The sequence below is a fragment of the Neopsephotus bourkii genome, unplaced genomic scaffold (genome assembly GCF_033783945.1).
Source record: "Neopsephotus bourkii isolate Nb327-2 ecotype Australia unplaced genomic scaffold, CSIRO-AGI_Nbou_v1 NB_1526, whole genome shotgun sequence".
In the NCBI taxonomy this organism is placed as follows: Eukaryota; Metazoa; Chordata; class Aves; order Psittaciformes; family Psittacidae; genus Neopsephotus; species Neopsephotus bourkii.
This window is the reverse complement of record NW_026902002.1, coordinates 7216681-7225602: the sequence shown is the minus strand read 5'-3', so window position 1 is coordinate 7225602 and position 8922 is coordinate 7216681.

Sequence of the window (8922 nt, the reverse complement as noted above, 5' to 3'; positions counted from 1 at the left end):
GTGAATGTGCGTGGTGTGGGGGAGCACTCATAGGGACTTGGGGGAGCACCTACAGCGTGGGTGAGTGCGTGCAGGGCATAAGAGGAGGGTGCTGCGGGTATCGGGTGAGCGTGCAGAGTAGAGGAGCGTGCAGGGAGGATGTGGTGAGCGTGTGTGGCATGGGGTAAGTATACGTGAGGTTTGGGGTTAATGTGCATAGCATGAGTGTGCTCCAGCTGTGGGTTGATTGTGCACGGTATGGGGGAGTGTGCACAGCATGCAGGACTACAGGGGATTGTACGCAGTGTACAGTGAGTATACAGTGCATGGGTGAGTGTGCATGGCAGGGGGGAGTGCATGGGGTGTGTGGTGTGCATTGCATGGTGTGGGATTAGTGTGCGTAAGGCATGGGTAAGTGTGCATGATGTGGTTGAGTGTCCACTAGATACGGGGTGAAGGTGAAAGACATGGGGTAAGTGTGCGTAGCAGGGTGTGTGTGGAGTATGCTGACAGTGTGAGGGGTAAAGGTGAGCAAGTATGGAGTGTGGGGTGACACTGCACAGCCTGGTGCAAGTGTGCATAGGCTGTAAGGCAAGTGTGTGCAATGCGGGTAAGCATGGACAGTGTGGACTGAGTGTGCGGTTGTGACACTATATGGGCTGAGTGTGCATAGCAGAGAGTGAATGCAATGGGGCATGGTAAAAGTCTGCACAGGGAGAGGGATATACATAGCATGGGATATATGAGGAGTGGGGATGATGTGCCCATGGTGTATGCATATGGAGACTGGGGGTGTCCCTGCTGGTGTGGGGCATGCAGGTGCCTGTCTGTGTGCACAGAGAGGGGTGAGCATGTATGGCCTGTGCTGGGGGTGTGACTGTGTGTGTGGGCACAGAGCATGGCCAGGTACATCTCGTGGTGGTGCTGGCCCCGTTCAGGGCTCACTAGCCCTATGCCACGGAAGCAGCACCACAGGGCTGATGCCTTTGGAGGAGCTGTGGACACGGCTCTGGCTTCCCTTGACGAGGCAGAGAAGCGCCCCTTGCCTTGCTTTCCCCACAGGTCCTCCCAGGCTGAGCACCCAGATTGTGCCCATCTCCTTGGCACCATCTCTCAACATTCAGGCACCCCTTCTTCACAGGGTCCTGTTTCATCTGAGAGCTGCGTGGTGGCCTTGCAGGCTGTCCGTGTGTCCTGCTGCTCCCATGGGAACAGAATGTGGCCCTGGGAAAGCCTGGAGTAACCAGGCTGTCAAGGGATACCTTCAGCCCCAGTGCAGCCCCTTTGTGGTCAGAGGATATTTGATGTCTCCTCAGTTTGGGTGCCTACACTGGGCAAACTAGAGGGGCTCCCGTTGGGCGCTGGTGGCTGGGGATGGCAGGCAGTGTCCCCGCAGCTCCCCAGTGTCCCCAGCCACCGCAGCCCACACCATGCTGGTGTTCACACCATGAACAGCCGGGTGGCAGCTGGCAGAGCTCTGTCCCCCCGGACAGGCTCCATGCAGCATCTCTGCCAGCACAGCAGTGCTGGTGGGGGCTGCCTGCGCTCCTGTGTGTCGGTTCCTGTTTGCACCAGGGAGGAAAATGCGTTTCCCTTGGGAAATGAGTTGCAGTCTGGAATTGGGCCCCAAGGCTGTGCTGTGCCCCTGTGGACTCTGGGTGCAGGGGATGGCATCTCCTCTGAACTCCCTTTTGCACTCCTGGGAGTGCTGGACCCTCTGTCTCCGGCTCTGCTCTTGAATGGGCTTAGCCTGTGGGCCAGTAGAAGTCTGTCATGGAGGCAGCATCTGCCCCTCAACTTCCTGCCCACACAGCTTGACAAGAGGTGCGTCACAGACCCTATGTCCCTTGTGCAGTGCCCTGAGTGCACAGAGAAGTCCCTCACACAGCATTGCCCCAGCACCCATCCCACTTCCTCCATAGCCGCTGCCCTCCTTGAACCCTCCGGTATCCGCTGGGTGATGCGGGGTATCCCACAGGTAGTACTGTCAGGAATCCCTGCCTGCCACCCTTGCCACAGATGTTGGCTTATGAGAGGTGCGGTGTCAAGGCTGGTCAGAGCACACCTGGGGACTTGTGGAGGTGACACACATTGGACTGCCATTGCTCCTGCTCTCCCCACCTCCTCCCACTTGGCTCCTGTGCTTAATTTCCCCTTCACATCCTGGTACAGGCTGCCCCCCCCCCCCAGTTGTTCCCCTTTACCAGGCAGACCCCTGGCTCTGGTGTCCCCAGCAGGTCCTCACCACCCCCTGCTTTTTGAACCACCCCAGGGCTTACACCCAGACATGTGCTGCCCTTGACCTGAATGCATCAGAAGGTGCTCTGGGGGCTTCTTTTGGGGGTGCCCTGGTGAAAGCAGGGCTCCTTCCCACCAGAAGGCAGCTCCTGTGGCTCCTGGGACTCTGGTGCCCAGGCTTTGGGAGCGCAGATGTTTGTGTGTTCGTTAGCATCCTGCGCACGAATAAATGCCAAGGCAAATCAGAGGGGAAACGCTTTCATCCTCCTCCAGCCCTTAATGACATAATCGCTTCCAAGAGCGGGTGTCTCACTCGCACGCTCTTGCTGGCTTGGGGAGGAGGCCGGCCGCTGCGTCCCACTGCCGGCACTCACAGCGGGGCAGGTGGGGGAGACCTGTTTCCTCATGTCCCAGCCATGTCCTGGGGCTGAGGAAGAGCAAGGTGATCCCTTGGCTCCAGCCTTTCTTCTGCGTCACACCAGCAGAGCCCTTAAGCACAAGATGAAGCAACTGTGTGGCCTGCTGAACTGGGGGCTACAGGACAGGATCTGGCCCCTTCGAGCAGGGGTGGGTGCAGGAAGGCATGTGAGACTGTCAGAGGATGCTTTGGTGCCAATGGGAACATCAAGGCTTAGGGCAAAAGCTGGGTCTTCTGTGAGCACTGCATTTGTCCTTGTCGCTGCTACAGCCCCTCAGTTGGAGACACAGGGCAATGGGACCACGGGACCTGCAACCCTGCAGCTTCTCAACCATGTCCTACACCCTTCAACAGCCCCACACTGTAGAGGCCAGGCAGGGATGTGGGAGGTTCTCAGAACTGGCATGAAGGGTGTTGCTCCCCAGAGACAAGGCAGGAAAGGAGCTCCGCTGCCCAGGCCAAAGCACCCCAGGCAGGTCCATTCCTTCAGGAGGTTATATGGTGCCCCAGGATGTGCTTTGTATAGGGGGTTGGGGAAGCTTCCATCCGCCCTCCTCTCCATCCTCACTGCCCTCTATCCTGTCCTTCTGGCCCTCCATCCCTCTGACCATCTTCTGGCCCTCCATCCCTCTGACCATCTTCTGGCCCTCCATCCCTCTGACCATCTTCTGGCCCTCCATCCCTCTGACCATCTTCTGGCCCTCCATCCCTCTGACCATCTTCTGGCCCTCCATCCCTCTGACCATCTTCTGGCCCTCCATCCCTCTGACCATCTTCTGGCTCTCCATCCCTCTTGCCATCCCACCATCTCCGAGCCCACATCCTCCTGCCCAGTTCCCAGGTTGCCAACACTTTCCCTTCTCCTTTCCCTTTCCCTCATATGGGAGCAGGTCCTGCCAGGACCCCATTCTGCAACCTCTACACCCCAGGAGAAAGGGGCTGACTCTTCTGTTGTCATCCCCATCAGGACTCCTCTCCAGCATCTCTGCATGAAGCCCATGGCTTTCTGGCTCTGTTCCCACCTTCCCTCTTGGCAGGTACCTTCTTTTAGCCCCTTCTGCCTTGGGATAACCATGTGCCAAAATCTGTGAGCTGGACAGTCATGCAGTGTTTTTCATAGGCACTGGATGGAGGGTCTTTGGCATCTCCTTGGGGTAGCAGGTCATCTCTCTGCAATTTCTGGGTGCCCAAAAATACCTCCCTAGAGACCCATGTCAGGGAAAGGCAGGGGTTGAGATCTCTGTGTTCTATCATGCTGCTCCCAGTTGATCTTAACAGACTGTGTGGAGCCTCACAGATGGAACTGGAGAGCAGCATGGGGAAAGACCAGCTTGCTCCAGCCAAGCAAAATCCTGGCCATGCTGCAGCCCTTGGAGGGGCTGATGGCTCCTAGGACCACCAGGTCCAGCCGGTCTGTGTGTGCAGCTGCAGGAGGATGGGGCAGCTCTGCTGGCACAGAGTGGGGCTGAAGGGATGCAGATGAAAGATCTGGGGAACCTTGAAGTATGGATGAGCAGGAGGATGGACAGAGATGGAGAAGCACCAGGGCAGATGCTCAGTCTGATGCCACCAGGATCTGGAAGCCAGAAGGGAAGGATGCTGAAAGCTGCATGGGTTACAGTCTGCAGGGAGGGCGTGCAAACCAGTCTGAAGGAGGAGGAAGAGGAAGGAGCGGCTCTCTGGTAGCCCATGCAGCCAGCCGCGCACCCAGCCCTCGCCATCCTGCAGTGGAGCTCTCCCAGCTCCCCTGCCCAGCAGCACCCACGGGACCGGAGCGACGGCTGCATGAGTCAGGGCTGGGCGTGGGGTCGGGGCGACCCTGCCTTTGCGGCAGCGTTAGTCACCGTGCGGAGCTGCCCCAGCCCGGCAGCACCGGAGCCCCCAGCATCGCTGCCCTCACGCCCCGCGACCTGCCCGAGTCTGCTCGCCGTGACTCAGGACCCAACCGCACGGCCACCGGGCCGGCCTGGCCAGTCCTCCTGGCTTCCCCAGGGCTGGGGCGCTGGCAGGGCCCGGGGCGGAGGGTGCACGCCATTCCGAACGCCATCGCTCGGCCACGCTGCCCCTCGCGGCAGGATCCGTCCTCCCCTAGCCTTCCCCGGAGCATCCTGAGTGAGGCAGATCTGCCTGCTTCATCCTCCTGCCAGCACCTGGCAGTGGGTGCCGCAGTGGCAGCAGGATGCAGGGAAGGGGTTGAAGCCCTCCTATAGGTACCATCCCACGGGAGCCTCCAGTGCCAAGGCTGGGCAGCCCCTAATGATGCTGCCTCCCCCACACCACAGGGACAGGCCATGTGGGGGGACACCCGCTGATATGAAGGGGATGGGGGATCCCAGCCCAGCACTGCTTCTGGCAAGGAGATCTCTTCCCTAAAGGTCCAAGCTGCCCGCTGGGGCCGTGCGGAGGTGGCTGCATGATGGGATTGCCCAAGCACATCTCCGCGGCGCTGCCCCAGGTTTCTCTAGGCTGCAGGGATGGATGCATGGCCCCAGGGGTGGGTGGAGGGTACTGGTCCCTATGTGTGGTGAGCAGGACATGAAACAACCTCAGCAGCTACTTCTCCCACGTCTGCCTTCCAGGGGTATGCATAGTCAGAGACCTCTTCATAGAGATGGAGGATGGCTGCTGCCTTCATTACAAGGTAAGTAATGAGGTTGCAGGAGTGAAAGTGATCTGGATAAGGTGAGATGTTGGCAGTCAGAAATAGGACCTAGAGGTAGGGGGGTCTCTGCCCTGCCCTTCTGCTAGGGGTGTGCTGCTGAGGGGTGCCCTGAGCAGGAGGCAGCTCCCTGTTTGCTTCCAGAGCCCACTGCACTCACAGACACTGTTTAGTGTGCATCATGCCAGCACAGCTTGCCCCAGGATGTTGGGATTTCACAGACAGAGCAGGGCTGGACACCAGTGCCAGAGAGGGTCTAGGCAAAGGAAGGACATGGATCCCTCATGTTCACAGTCAATATCCCTCAACAGCATATCTGTGGTCCTTGAGCACCCCACCTTCTGACCCTTGAGGACTCATTCCTCTGTCTCCTCCCTGATTTGTGTGCCCCGGGACCCAGAGTATCCCTTACCTGGGCACTTGGGAATGCTGCAGCAGGGCTGGCCCAGACACCTCCACACAGCATCCATCTTGCTCCTGCCAAAGCCAGCCACTGTACATCCCAGAGAGTCCCAGGAACAGGGCAGAGCTGAGAGCAGTGGGGCTGCAGTGGGTCAGCAGAGATGAGCTGGACCCTCCTGGGCAGGTCAGGGTGGATGTGACCCCATGGCTGCATGGGTGACATCTGTCACTGGGAGCTGGAGAGGGGAAGCAGGGGGGGGACAGTTGCAGGCGGCTCCCTGGAGGGAGCAACAGAGCCTGGAGAAGGAGTGTCAGAGGCCCCTGGGAGAGCAGGGCCGGGCAGGCAGGAGCCCTGGCTGGGACCCAGCTCCGCTGCCCGGGCAGCCCTCACCTATATACCCAGCAATGAGCAGGCAGAGGAACTGTGAGCATGAGAAATGGGTTTGTTGGGAGTTTCGGGTGCTGTTGTCCAAGCTTTCCCTCAGCTGAGCTGGTATCTGGGTTTCTCAGCCTCCCCCTCATAGGCCTATCTGTGTTATTCCAAACTTTTCTAAAAAGCTGCTTTTTTTGGCTGAAACAATTATATTTTTGGTCTCTGTCCAGAGACTGGGTTTTTTCCAAGTTTGATTGAATTAATGTGTCTGGCTGTTTTCAACTTGGGCAGTTGAAGGGAAAATTGTGCTCTTCCCATTTGGGAGGAAAAAAAAAAAAAGAAAAAAGAAAAAAAGAAAAAGAATGAAGCCATTAATGTTACAGAAGTTTGGGATTCCTTTTTTTTTGTTTTGTTTTGTTTTTTTTTCACCCGAATATTATAAACTTCCTCTTTTTCCCTTGGGAAGATCCTGAAAGTTTTGCAATGACACTGCCCAGCACAGGGATGTAGGCTCTGCACACACACATGTATAGCTATACCCTCTGGACTCCCACACCACCCAGACAGTCACTCCTGTGCACCCCTGGCTCACACCAGCCCTCTCAGAGTTGAGTCCTGCCTGAGCAGTGCCCCCAAAAGCATGGCATTGAGAGTCTGGAAGGGCGTTAGGGCGCTCATACATACTCACAGGCACAATCCCATATACAACCCCATGCACACCCATATACATACACCCCCATGTGCACAGTCCTCATGTGTAACTCTCCGTGAATCCCCGTGCACGCCCACATTCATGCACCCAATGCACATTCCCCTTATACACCACCCACTCCTGCCCTCCTACCCTGCCCTCCTCCATGCAAACTCCCCAGGACAGCCACCCATGCACTCCCTCCTGCCCCCCGTGCACCCATCCAGACCCCCCCAAGCCCACCCCATACACTCCCCATGTTCTCCATCCACCCCTTCGCCCCCCATACTCCCCATTGCCCCCCATACTCCCCCGGTTCACCCCGTGCCGTGCTGCAGCTCCCCCTGGCGGCCGCCCGGGGCCGCGCCGACTGCCCCGCCCCGCATCCCGGGTTGCCGGGGCGACGGTGAGGATGCTGTGACACACACTCCCCTCCGGGTTGAGAGCTGGGGGCTCTTGAGGGCATTCAGCGGGCTCCTACGAGTGTGGGGTGCTGTGGGATTTGTAGGAACCTGGGGAGCTCTTGGGGCATTTTTGGTGAGTTAATAGGGGCCCCGAGGGAATACTGGCGTGCTTCCAGGAGTCCGGGATGGGTTCCTAGGAGGTGGGGAGCTCCTGGAGAGTGCCTGGAGGTCTAGGCAGCTGGGGGCATTGCTGGGAGATTGCTGGGGACTCTGCTGACTGTTCAGCCCTCTCCAGACCACTGGGCCAGATCCAGCCCCTGCCTGGCTGCTGGTGTCACCTGCCTATGGCAAGGCCAACCCTGGCTACCACAGGAATGGATTTGGCTCTACCAGTTCAGGGACAGCAGGGAGCAGTGGTGTGGAGTTAGCAGCCCCCCCAGCAAACCCTCCTCCCCAGCTGGGCAGAGCACAGGACACACCTGCCAACTTGTTAGCACAACCACAAGGTTCTCACAAGCACGGTGATGAGATACCCTGGGGATGCAGAGGAGTCACCCCACAATCAGTGGCCATGTGCCTCTCTCCAAGTGAGAACTCCTTGCCCTCACACTAACTCCATTGTCCATCTTCTTCCCCCTACATATTTTTAGCTGTTTGTGATATCCAGCCTTCAGGATCTGTGGTTTGGGGCAATGGCAGAGAGGACACAGGTCAGAACCCTTACTCAAAAGAACTACCTAAGGTTTACCCATGACCCAGACTTCCAGAGCTATGTCTATGCAACTGGGAGCATGAAAGTAGCCCACTGTGGGGAAATTGAGGCAGACTCCCAAGAAGGAGCTTGCTGAAGGTCAGAGCTAGGACTCTGACATCTCACAGAGTCAGAATCCCCCAGAATAACCGGCCTCAGCTTGGGATGACACCAGGGGAGAGCAGGGGTGACCCAAAGTTCCACAGGACCTGTCCAAACTGAGCTCCCCTGATGGGAAACCCAGGGCTTGAGGTGTGCTCTGGTGTTTCTAGTTCAAAGGGACCTGCCCCCCACATCTCTCAGCACACAGACCCTGCATCTCCTTAGCTCCTGCTGCACCCACACATTCTCCCTGTCCCAGGCACACCTGCAGAAACAGTGAGACACGCGCAAACAAACCTGCTCGCACGCAGGCACACACGGGGACGGTGTCACTGGCACACACACACACTGACGATTTGCTGTGTATTCATAGACATGCATGAAGGCACACGGGACACCTTGTTTGCACACCCAGGAGGTGCTCACACGCGCAGTGATGGGTGTGCACGCACGCTCACACACACACACATACGGTCGTGAACACACATAGATGAGTTCACCTGTGCACACACACATGCACACTGAGCTGCTTGCATGCACAGCTACCTTCACCTGCACCCACCCAGCCCTGCTCACACCCCTCCATGTGTTCCCATGGGCGGGTGCATGGCTGGGAGCTCCCGGGAGTCCCGTGTGCCTCCCCTCTCCCAGTCAAGCCAGGAGGGAATTTCCAGCTCTGAAGCTGCAGATGACGGATTTAGAGGCTTCTGCCCAGCCAAGTTAATGGTTAATGGCATCCTGCTTCTCCTGCCTTTCACTGCTGGCTACCAGGGCTGAATGAGGAGGGACCTGCTGGTGGGCATCACCAGCAGCAGCTCACTGCAGCTCCCCTGGCCTTGCAGCATGCCCAGCACTGCAAGCTCCACTCCTGACCTGCCTGGCAGTGTCCAGTGTGGGGCATTGCC